General features: G+C 48.5%; 1 long non-coding RNA gene across 1 annotated transcript; it reads right to left on the minus strand.

The window, feature by feature from the left end:
* Positions 1-9364: 9364 nt before the first annotated feature.
* On the minus strand, positions 9365-11641 carry LOC119089048. Its single transcript, XR_005092895.1, has 2 exons — positions 11452-11641; positions 9365-10052 (listed from the first exon to the last, which is right to left on the minus strand). It is a non-coding gene; the product is annotated as an uncharacterized LOC119089048 (long non-coding RNA).
* Between the last annotated feature and the right edge of the window lie 346 nt (positions 11642-11987).

An 11987-nucleotide genomic window follows, 5' to 3' on the forward strand; every position in this document is an offset into this window, starting at 1 on the left:
TGAGAGTCTTTGGGGACAAATTACAGCTTGTGATGGAGCCATCTGCTACATTAGCAAATTACACTTTGGGAAGCCCTGATGGTACTAGTTTAAGTCATTATCTTGGTGATTGGTGCCCATGAAGTACATCAAACCTTGGGCAAGAGTCATGTTTCCTGCTCTTACTTTTGTACAGTGGTGGGATTGTGGACACGGAAGTGAGAGACTCGTGTGTGTGTGTGTGTGTGTGTGTGTGTGTGTGTGTGTGTGTGTGTGTGTGTTGAGGCAGAATAATGTCAGGGAAAATGATGTGGACCTGAAAAGGGAAAGGAGCCTTCCACTCAGTGCCTGTCACCAGCTGAGAATCAAGAATTACAACACAACACAGACGTGTGTAAGGTCTTGCACTCTTCTCACCTGTAACCCTGCTGTTTTCTAGGCTCTCACCAGAAAACACACTTACAGTAAAGATGGGCCCTAAACCCTTTGTGCAACCTAGGTGGCTCCTGGTGGTGGCTTGTCAGACTGCAATCCCATCCAAAGCACCTTCTCAATGTAGTGCAGAGGTAGAGGGAGTGTCCCTTAGAAACCTGCTGAGCAGAGAATCCAGAAGTTTCCAGAACCCTGTTACAGTCACCATGAGGACTCTTGAAATGCAACTTCTTTTTGAGGAGCCCACACCTGTGTTCTCTGGTAGGCTTTATTCTTTCCTGGGTACCTTCTTTTCTGCTTTCAATAAATTCCAGCTCCACCTCCTATTGGCTCGTTCTAAAACTCCTTCCTGGGTGGAAGCCCCAGATGCAGGTTTTCCCTGAGTGGTGGTCTCTAAAAAGAACTCCGGCTGCCACAGGTGATGCGTGGAGCTCTGCTTCTGTCATTTGTCTTCATGCTTGCCTCAGAGTTGCCACCAGGGTGGGCACAAGGGCACCAAGGGGGTGGGTCCAATCTTTGATGTCTTGAGGGTTCTCTGTAGAAAAAAAACAACAGTTAGTCCTTGGTGTTTAGTCCCAGCAATGGGATAGTGTGAGACAGGGCTTCTCAAACCTTCGTCCTGTGGGCCGCCCCGGTACCCACCAACAAATCCTTGCATCGTGCTGTGAGGGGTGGGGGGAGTCAGTCTTTGTAATTCACTTGATTCTACTTTCTTTGGCTCTTGGATGTTGACCTTTCCATCTTTGGGCCAAGTGAGTCCAGTAGTGGCTGCCTGGCTCCCAAGCACTTCATTCCCCAGACTGGTAAGTACAGCTTGGTGGTAGCTGCAGCCCTCCCCATGAACTTCTCCCACTTATGAAGGCCACACCCTCTTCCAGATGGAACAGCAGTATGTTATGTACCCACACCTGCCCATAAAGAAGATGCAAAGACTTAGGCCCATGGCCTCCATTCCAGACCTTCTGAAGGGCCAACCTGTTTCCCCATGAAGTATTTCTCCAGCACACACTCACTGCACCTGCCTGCCAATCCCCATCTGGTTGCACATACCAACCCCAGTTAGAGGGAAACCTCCACTATGGACCTCCAGTGCACCTGGGCCTGGAGAAAAGGGAGCAAGACTTTGCTGTCCTCCTGGCCTACAGCACAGCAGGGGAGTGACCACAGTCACCTGGGTCAGAGTGAGCCTTTGGGGCCTTAGCCAAGGTAAGCAGTCAGGTGCTTGCTCTGTGCAGGTAAGGTAAGGAGGCAGAGGGGCCAGAGGGGCCAGAGACAGAGGGGCCACAGGCTGCCACCCTTGGTGTGCTGCTGGCTCTCCCCAGTGGCCATAAAATGCCCCACCCTGGACCTACAAATACCTCAGACCCATCAGCTTTCAGAAACACAGGGTAAAGAACAGTGGTTTAGTGTACATTCTTTTTCATTCATTCAACAAACATTTGAAAGAACTGAAGCACAATCTTTGTCCACACTTCCACAGTCTAGTGCAGGATGTAGGCAAGAACCAGGCATCTGAAATACTGTGATGTAGTAGGACAGGCCCATAGGGTCAAGGAAATTGACTCAAACCAGTTGCCAAGGCATGCACATAACATACTTCCTCATGAGCCAACCTGGAGTCTGCCTAAGGACCTAGCAACAGGAGCTGTCAGAGTTCTTGATCACTGTCAGAGTTCCTGATCACACTCGCACAATGCCACCAGATTGGGACACAGCCTGGGTGCTGGGAGGAGGGTATATAAGGCCTTCCCCATTATTGAGTAAACGAGTCTGCTGTTTGCCTTTAACTGACTCCCAGTGTCTGTGTTGTTGATGCCATGCCTTCTCATCCCCTCTCCCAAGAGAGCCGTTAGGATCCAGCAACATCTGGTGTCTGAATGTGGGGCTTCCATTACTATCTCTTTCCCAGTGTGTTTCATTGAGAAGGCCCCTCAGCGTTGTGTTCTTTTGGTCCCTTTGGCAGGGAAGCATTGGGACCCCCATTTCTTTCCTTCTTTTGTGTTGTCTGCCCATCCCGGTAGGAAGGCACACTTTTTTCTGTTTTGGTTCACCTGTCACCTCCACATAAGGATTGACTCCCCAGGAGGCAGAACCAAGGCTTGGCTCTTGAACACCATCCCTTGTCCAGAGACACCATGTGGGCATATGGCCATTGCCTAAAAAAACACAGACATCCCCAACTAAGCACAAGTCATGGGGTCCAATACAAATTTCCACCCCATTGACTGTCATCTTCTCTCTGTTGTTGGCTTGCTGTTTCCCTCTGATAGATGGGTAATCCTTTCATCACCCCCACCCCTTCCATGTTGGATATCTCTACAATATCCAGTGATGAGGAGACAGACAGATAGTTTGGGGCCTGCACAATCTGTCAAGGAGAACGTAGCTGTCAGTTTGGACCCCATGAAATCTGTCAAGGAGAAGGCAGCTGTCATGAAGTCACTGAGGGCAGTTATGCCTCCACTGTGGTATTCTTGGGGCAATCAACCCCAGTACCCACCTGCCTCAGGAGCTGTCTACTCTCCCACAGTGCCAGGCATCTTACAGCCCTCACAGCCTGCACCACTGTCAGTCCATAGGCACATGGAAGCCTTCCCAGTCAATGTGGGCTCAAATGCCGATGTCCAGCCCTGGGTACCCGCCCCCATAGCTGATCTCTCTCTCATCAGGAAGACAGCCAATGAGTCAGGCCCAGAATTCCCCTACTTTCAGCAGGTCCTTACTCATGGCCCAGGCAGTTACAAACTTATTTTGATTGGTACCATTTGCTTAAAGCTGTGTTGGAGCCTACAGTCTTTCTCAGTTGGAGACTGGCCTATGATGATCAGGCAGAATCCCAGGCCTGGATGAGCATCTTACTTAATGTCCTGGTGACCTATGATATGCTCACAGGGCTCAGGGAATATGTCCGTCCTGTGCACCAGGCACAGACTGGCTTGAATGCCTATTTTCAACAGGTCTCAGACCTGGCCCTCAAGGCCCTCTGAGCCTGTACTCCCGGACTCCTCAGCTTACTTTCACAATCTTATCCAACAGCCTGGGGAACTCTTCACCGACTTACTGGCCCATGTCAATGAGGCAGTAGGGTGCAGAGTGGAAGCTGGCACCACTAAAAATATGTTGATTAAACAGCTGACTTGGGAGGGGCTCAATGCCCAAGCCCATGTGCAGTTGCAGCTGTGTGAAATGAGGACATGCATAAATGGGTGCAGGCCACCAGAGCTCTGGACCCCAGCACTGGTCCCATTGCCACTCTTACCTCCTCCCTGGACTCTCCTCACTGACAGGCAGTGCACTAATGACACCCTCAGGGGCCCCCAGGTAGATAGAACTTGCTGGGGATTCGACAAACCAGGCCATTTGCAGCATGACTGCCCCCAGGCAAAACCTAGGACCTGATGCCCCCGATACAATAAGGGCTTTCATCAGGCAAAGGATTACAAGTCACAGCCTGCCAAAACCCTTTAAACTCCAGGTGGGGCACTTTTCAACCCTGCCAGTAAGAGGAAGCTCTGGTAATCCAAAAATCTATTGGACAATGCCCAATTTTCCACACTCCCTGATGATGATCATCTCTATCTTGATGGAAAAGCTGTCAAAGGCTTGGTTGACATGGGTGTGGACACCACCATTTTAACTGAGGCGCTTCACTTCCCTCATTGGAAGTTAAAACCCAGTCCTCCCATTGGTGGTGTGGGAAGCCAACAAGATTCTAAGATGGCCACCCGTCTGGTCCACTGGAAGGATCTTGATGGCAATCAGGAGCCTCTCACCCTATCATTTACACTGTACCGAGGAACATGTGGGGCAGAGGCACTTTGGAGGATGTGGGTATTGTCCTAACTACAGATGACAAGGCCTTTTTAGATGACATTGAGGTCAATGAAAAGGCAAGTCTTGCAGTCTGTGACCCTGCATGAGGTCTGCACCCCCAATTCTAAGGGCCACTGTCCCCATGAGATTCACCACGATCGAGCTCCCTAACCCCATTCCATTGATGTGCTCAGATCAAGAAGTATGGGTGGAACAGTGACCTATAATTGAACCCAAGCTGTCAATTCTAAAGGAATTGGTTGCAGAACAGCTAAAGATGGGGCACACAGAACCATCCACAGTAAACATGACACCCCCATATTTGTTTCCCCAAGAGATTAGGACACTACCGCCTCCTGCAGGATCTTCGTATAGTTAATGTTCTAATGGGAAAAAAAATGGAGTCTACACAGCCAGGCCTCCCCCACCCTAGTTCGATTCCTCCATCTTATTATATATTAATTTTGGATATTAAGGATTGCTTTTTTTCAACTTCCTCTGGTGCCACAGGATCGAGATCATTTTGCCTTTGCTGTGTGGGAACCTAATATGCATAAACCAGCTAAGAGATATCAATGGACTGTTTTGCCCCAAGGAATGAAAAACAGCCCCATTATTTGCCAGTTATATGTTCCTCAAGCTTTGGCCAATGTCCCCAGGGAAGTCCTTTTGATCCATTACATGGATGATCTCCTCTTGGCCCACCCAGATGCAGCCTACCTGAAAAGACTGCCAAGGGAATATTACAAGATCTTGAATCATTGCATCTGATGGTGGCTCCAGATAAGGTCCAAGTGGTCCTCCTTTGCCTTTTTACACTTTTCCATTGCTAAGCAGGTCTGCCCCCTTTTCTTTAAATTGTAAATGAAGGAATTGTACTCACTCTCAGAATTACCATAATTATGTGGCATGGTTAATTGGCTTAAACCTTTCTTACTCATCCCTGACCAATAGATGAGATGCCTCTTCATTGTTGAAGGACTCCACCTGCCCTTCTATCAAGATTAGGTTTATCCAAGAAGCTAAAGATTTGCTGCAAAAGGTTTTGGCCATTCTAGCCACCTTCAACCTGCAAAGCCATGATCCCCAAAGGTCCTTATTGACAATGGTCCTCTGGACACCCAGGGGATTTGGGGGAGTATTATGGCAATCTGGGCCCCTACTATGGATACATTCAAGCACATTCTGACTTGCACAAGGTCACCTCTAAGTTTGACCAGTCCTTCCAACTTAAGGCATGGATGCTGGCACAGAGAACATATGGACAAGAGCCAGATAAGCTTGTCTTCCTCTTTTCTTTAAAGAATTTCCACACCCACTGGACAGAGTCTATCTTTTTCCAGGAAATGGTTGCAGGATTCACAGGAACTATTGACAATCATTTGGAAAAAAACCCAAGATCTTAGCAGAACTCCACCCACTTCCAGTACAGATGCAGCCTCATTCAGTCCCCTCCTCCACTCCCATCCCTCATGCAAACCTGGCCTCATTAGATTCCAATAAAAACAGATATGGCGTTCTTATCCAGCATTCTGGTTCCAAAGATGTTACATATGCTATCCCTAGCCCTGGTTCTGTTCAACCGGGTGAGCTATTGTCCCTCCTCAAGGTTCCAGTGGAGTGCCAGACTGAGCCTGTTAGTATTCTTTCTGACAGCCAGTATGCTGTTCAGGCAGTTTGTACATGTGCAGGCCTTTTCTCGAGTCAAAGACTCACTGACCCCCATCACCAGCACTATGCTGCTCATACAAGATGTCCTTAATGAGAAGACTGAGCCTTGGTACCTGTCACATATTAGATTTCATTCCAAATTACCAAGAATATTGGCTCAAGGAAATGAGGTCACCAACACCATCATAATAATAAACAGTATAGATCTCCTAGAGCAAGCCAGGGCTCTTCACCAGCAGTTCCATCTGTCTCCACAGAATTTGCAGACTTCTTCCAGAATTACCTGTTTCCCAATGTAAGCATTTGTCCCGGGCATGTGCCACTTGTCCTCCTCTGGCCGCCTTAGGACTACTTCAGTGTGAAGGTGTTAATCCCTGGGTCTTGTTGCCTAATGCCACCTGGCAGATGGATGTCACGCATCATTCTTCCTTTGGCAATCTTAAATATGTTCATGTGATAATAGATGCCTAATCCTCCTTTGTTTATGCCCTTGACCTTTCTGGGGAGAAGGGCATCAATGTTATCAAAGCCCTTAAGTCAGCCATGGTAGTTATGGGGGTACCTTTAGCACTTAAGACTGACAGTGGCCTGGCCTATGCATCTCAACAATTCAGTGACTTCCTGGGGCCCTGGAAGTTTTCCCATACCACTGGCATCCCCTATAATCCACAGGGACAAGCCATTGTGGAGAGGATCAACTGAGCTCTTATGAAGCTGCTGGCCAGGACTATCTCACCAGAGGCTAGAAGAGATCCTCATCTGGCCTTAACAGAGGTCCTTTTCCATATGAACTTTCTCAGCTTTGATGACAAGGGACTCAGCCTGGCCTATAAGCACTGGGCGTTTCTGCCAAGGAACATGTCCCTGCCCCTGGTGAGATGGAGAAATCCTATTGCTCCAATGGCAGCAGCAAGTCGCCCCCCCCCCCCCCGCTAACCCATGGGATAGGGCATGCTTATGTTTTTCCTCAGAGTGCCACTACACCAATATGGGTCCCAGCAAGAGATGTGTGCCTGACCACAGATCAGCCTGCTTCTACCACGGAGGAAATAACTCATGATGGGCAATATATATATATATATATTTCCCTTTCTCACTCTCATTGCCCTTCTAAGGGCTGAAGACTTGTGGACCCTCACTTTTCCTCATTTTGTATGATGCCCTTTGAGATGAGGAATGCTAGTTTAGCAGGTTGGGAGCTAGCTAAATAAATTAAGGGTCCATGGTCAACTAAGTTTCCATATTATTCATTATAACTAACACAGGAAATTTTCCAATTAAATCAGACAAGAGAAATTATGGCCTTGACTCTATTTTTTGAAAAGTATTGGCATGATATAAAAAGGCTTGATCCCTCCTGGGTTTTCATTTATGTTTTGATTGGCAGAGTGTTGCTTTAATCTTTCTCCTTTTTAAGTGTTTCCTACAGCACATCCAACAACAACAGGCGGCCACTAATGCGACTCTAAAGGTGTTAATGGCTCTTAGACATCTAATTCATAGTCCTCCACAGGAGGTTACTGCCTGACCCTCCCCACCCGGGGTGACTCTCTAGGGATGGATGCTCTTTGAGGGCTGATAGTCAATGACAGGTAAGAGCTTGTTTGGCAAGCCCACCTAACACAGGCACAATCCAGTTGCTGAGCTCGTTAAGCCATTCATTCTAGTCCCTAATTAAGGAACAAGTGATTATGCTACTTGTTCCCCCAAGTCAGGTCAACAAGACTGGAGCAAAGAACTCCATGTAATAAAATAAAAGGGTGGATATGTAGTAGGAGAGGCCCATTGGGTCAAGGAAATTGGCTCAAACCATTTGCCAAGGCATGTATATAACATACTTTCTTATGAGCCAACCTGGAGTCTGCCTTAGGGCCTAGCAACAGGTGCTGTCAGAGTTCTTGGTTACTGTCAGAGTTCCTGATTGTGCCCAGCCAATGAGGGATGATCACACAATGTCACCAGATTGGGACACACCCTGGGTGCTGGGAGGAGGATACATAAGGCCTTTCCCATTATTGAATAAAGGAGTTTGCTGTTTGCCTTCAACTGACTTCCAGTGTCTGTGTCATTGATGCCATGCCTTCTCACTCCCTCCCCCGAGTCTTCACAGTGTTGAAGGGACTGGGCTTTCATGCCACAGCACTCACATTCAAATCCTGTGTGTCTTTGGGGAAGCCACATAACCCATCTGTTCTTCATGTCTTCATCTGTAGGATTGGACTGTAGGGGTCCCTAGTGCAGTAAAGGCTGATACAAGGTTTTAATATGTCTACCCATGAGCTGCATTGAAGATAGCTCTGCATCCAGGATAGGAGAGTTAGCTGTGGTCAGTACTTGTAGGGTGAAAATAAGGGTCCTAAGGGCTAATCAGGCAGTCAGGGATCCAGACATAAACCAAAAACCCTGAGTGCCACCGCTTGCCTGTCTGTAACAGAGTCCAGAGGCCCTCTTCCTTGGGTGAGAGCTATGGGCAAAAGGTGCCATCCAGTGGGCACTTGCAGACAGCCTGAGTATCAGGTGCCAGCCACACAAAGTGGTCAAGGATGCTCACTCTGGACATGGAAGGGGGTAAGGTAGGGAGAGTAGATCCTGTTTCCCTTGGCCTCAGATGAGAGTTGAGACATCTGACAAGCTGCTACCCTGGCCAGTGTGGTGGCCATGGGCAATGGGCTTCACCTCCACCCTGCTCCCCAAGACCCAGAGGCCACCATCTCTCTCTCTTCCACCTGCCACATCTCTGAGGCCATCTTCTCCTGCTTGTAAAGAACACCGAGAGCCTGTGGTTTTCCACATAGCTGATCCCTTGGCCAGGAGGACCAGACTGGAAACTTTCAGAGTGTGATGGGCTCCAATAAGAAAAAGCATGGGTGATTAATGAATGCAGGAGTTCACAGCAAGCCTGGCAGCTCTCTGGACGGCGACTCAGAAACAGAGGCAGGGAGAGAACAGGCCAGCTGGCAGGCCCTCCGTGGCTGGAGCAGCCTGTGTTCTCTTCCTATCGCACACCAGAGAGCAGTCCTGCTGATCTGGGAGAGGAGAAGCATGACAGAGCACCCGGAGGTCCCCAGACCTGCCTTTTTCTCTCCTCTCTGCCAGTTCTTGCTTCCTCCCATCCCAGTGCCAGTTAGGAAAGGAAGGGAAACTACGCCCATAAAGTCTCATCAACATGGCCACCTAAGTATGCCCTGAATAAGGATGCCAGTAACCATGCTAATGTGGAAGGGGAAGCTCAAGAGGCCTCAACCCTGAACAAAGAACTACAGGCAATGGAGGAATGCCCAGATAAGGGGAATATCTTTCCCAGGGAAGAGCACACCAATTGGTTATCCAGTACCAAATGGTCAGCCCTAGAAACATACATCAAGTAATGTTATATAGTCTGAGCAGGTTGTGTTTATGTATTTAGGAAGACATCCACAATGCCACCACCACTACCACCAACAGCAATTAAAGAAAAAGAGGCCATGAATTTCAAAGAGAGCAGGGGTGTTGTAAGAAGTGGTATATTTGAGGATTTAGAGGGAAGAAAGAGAAGAGGGGAATGATATAATTATAATCTTTTTTAAAAAAAATTTAAAAGGAAGGGATGGGAAGGAACAAGTTCTCAGAACAGCTTGGATACTGAGCACAACTCAAAGCAAGGGTGTGAGCCCTGGCCAGCAGCCCTCAGAGGCATCCAGCTCAGCAGTTCTAGGCTCCTCCCTGAAAATACCAGCGTCTTATGAAGCAGCTGCGGGTTAAATTTAGCCTTGGCAAATGCAGGCCTTGGCTGGGCACTGGAAGCATCGGCATGGATGGATGGACAGACAGATGGACAGATGGATGGACAGATGTGCCCAGCGCAGGCATGAGGCCAGTGTGGTGGTTATGGAGATACCGGGAGGGCAACAGCACCAGGGAATGGAGCTCCTCTCTGTGGCCACCAGCCTGAGAGCCTTTGGCAAACACCAGCCAGGCATGTGGCTGAGAGAAGATGCCTGAAGACGAAAGGAGAAGGAACCGTAGGGACAGTGGGAACCGCAGAGCAATGTCCCCCGAAATCCGCCGAGGTGGATCATTTAATAAAGTCTCGTTAGCTGACTCGTGAGCTTGTTAGCTCTCGTGAGACCTTGCGCTGGGTGTGCAGCCTTTCAGTGTGTCTCTGCTTCCTCGGTGACCTGTTAAAATACAAACAACTGCGGGCTTAAGTTTTCTTGGCTAACTTGGTTATTGTTACTGACCCTGCGAGGGGTTGGGACAGAGGGACAGGGAAGCGACAGTCATCAAGAATAAACTAATGAAGAGTTTATATGTGTTATATAAATGTATATATATAATGTATTAATATCCTGAGAATCAAATAAATGGTACCTATGCATTCAGTGCGGCTGAATGTAAAAAAATCACCTTCCCTGTTTGGTAGAAGGGAAATAATTTGCCTACCTGGGACTTCCGTGAAGAGTAAATGAAAGAACCAGGACAGTATTTGACGCGAGAAAATTCATTTCAGTAAATGATGGGTGGACTTAGTCGTCAGGGGCCAGGTTCTGCAGGTCATGAGTGGCCAGTGTGCAGGGTGCCTCCCACATCACTGCCTGCGCAGTCTGGCTTCGGCGTTCCCTGTGCCCACTGGTGGCCAGAGCGTCAAAGAGCCACACTGCCACCTTCTGGCCATTTGGAATACTTCAGTTGCGCTGCCATTCGAGCCTAAGCGCTGGGGCTGGAGGGGACGGGGGAGGGGGACGGGGGACGGGGGGGGGACGGGGGGGGGTGCTGGTGAGCTTCTCGGCTCCACGGCAGGACTGAGGCCACCTCAGGCTGAGCTGGGTAGCTGCTGGAGCCGGGTATCCAGGACTTCAACAACCTGATTCCAGTTTCCTAAGCAAGTCCGGCTCCCCGTCCCAATCCTAACTTCCAGGTTGCGGGCCTTAGTTGGGTACTGGAATCTCCTGGGCCCTACACCCACCCCACCCTGCATCTGCATCCCCCCAGACCTGGGGGATCAGGCTCTGCAGAAGGCCTAGAGGTTCTGCATGAAGAGGAAATCTTCTCAAGGCCTCAAAACAACTCTGAGAACACAACTTTGGTGCCTCCGTGCCGCTTCTAGCCTACTTAACTCTTTCATGACTGTGTAAACCACACAAGCGGAGGTCTCCGCATTTAAAACCAGTTCAAGTAGCTGGAGACAAGAGGCAGTGAGGAGGGAGAGAAGGCAGAGGGGGCTGAGGAAAGCAGTCACGTAGAGGCAGGAGAAGAGAAGCGGTGTGGAGGAACAAGAGATGTCTCAACATCGTGATATCATCTTGGAACAGCTAGCAACAACAACCCAAACCAAATCAATGAACAGATATTAAAGTAAGAAAAAATTTCAATGTATGGTTAAGATCAGTATCTGAAATGCGGGGGGGAAAAAAAACTGCTCCTATATATTAGCAAGTATGAGATAACCCAACAGAGAGAAGCCAAGGTCTCAAGATCCTAGCAGCCAACACACAGGAAGGTGGTCAGAAAATGTAGAGTATTATTTTTGCCTGTTGACAAAATATTATATTTGACAAAAATCAGAAAGGTGCTTACTTATTCCTGGTGAGTGGTTCAGGGAAATATTTCCTTACATGGTGTTGATGGTTAAGTGTAAATTGTCACACAACTCAGAGAAACCGGCACCATCCACCAAAATTACCACACACCATTCAGCTGACTCTCCCTGGGACTGGATGCCCTAGGGACAGCTTTTGTGGAGGCTGACCTGCACATACAACCGTTACTCTCAGAATGCCTGGCAGCAGAAGTACTGGTAGAGAGAAGGCCAGTAACAGTACCGTAGAGAGATCATCGACACACCCGGCTGGTTTAACACAACTCCATACAGCAGCCAAGAGAAATGAGAAAGCCATATCACAGTTAGAATTGGGGCATGAGGTACTGCTGTGTAAAAATACTAAAAAAGCAACAATGTTCATAACATTGTGCCATTTTTGAAAGTACAAAATGATAGAATCTCTCTCTCTCTCTCTCTCTCTCTCTCTCTCTCTTTCTCTCTCTCTTTCTGTGTGTGTGTGTGTGTGTGTGTGTGTGTGTGTTTGTTTGTGCAGAATATACTGATATGGTCA

The sequence above is a fragment of the Peromyscus leucopus genome, chromosome 14 (assembly GCF_004664715.2).
Source record: "Peromyscus leucopus breed LL Stock chromosome 14, UCI_PerLeu_2.1, whole genome shotgun sequence".
Taxonomy (NCBI): Eukaryota; Metazoa; Chordata; class Mammalia; order Rodentia; family Cricetidae; genus Peromyscus; species Peromyscus leucopus.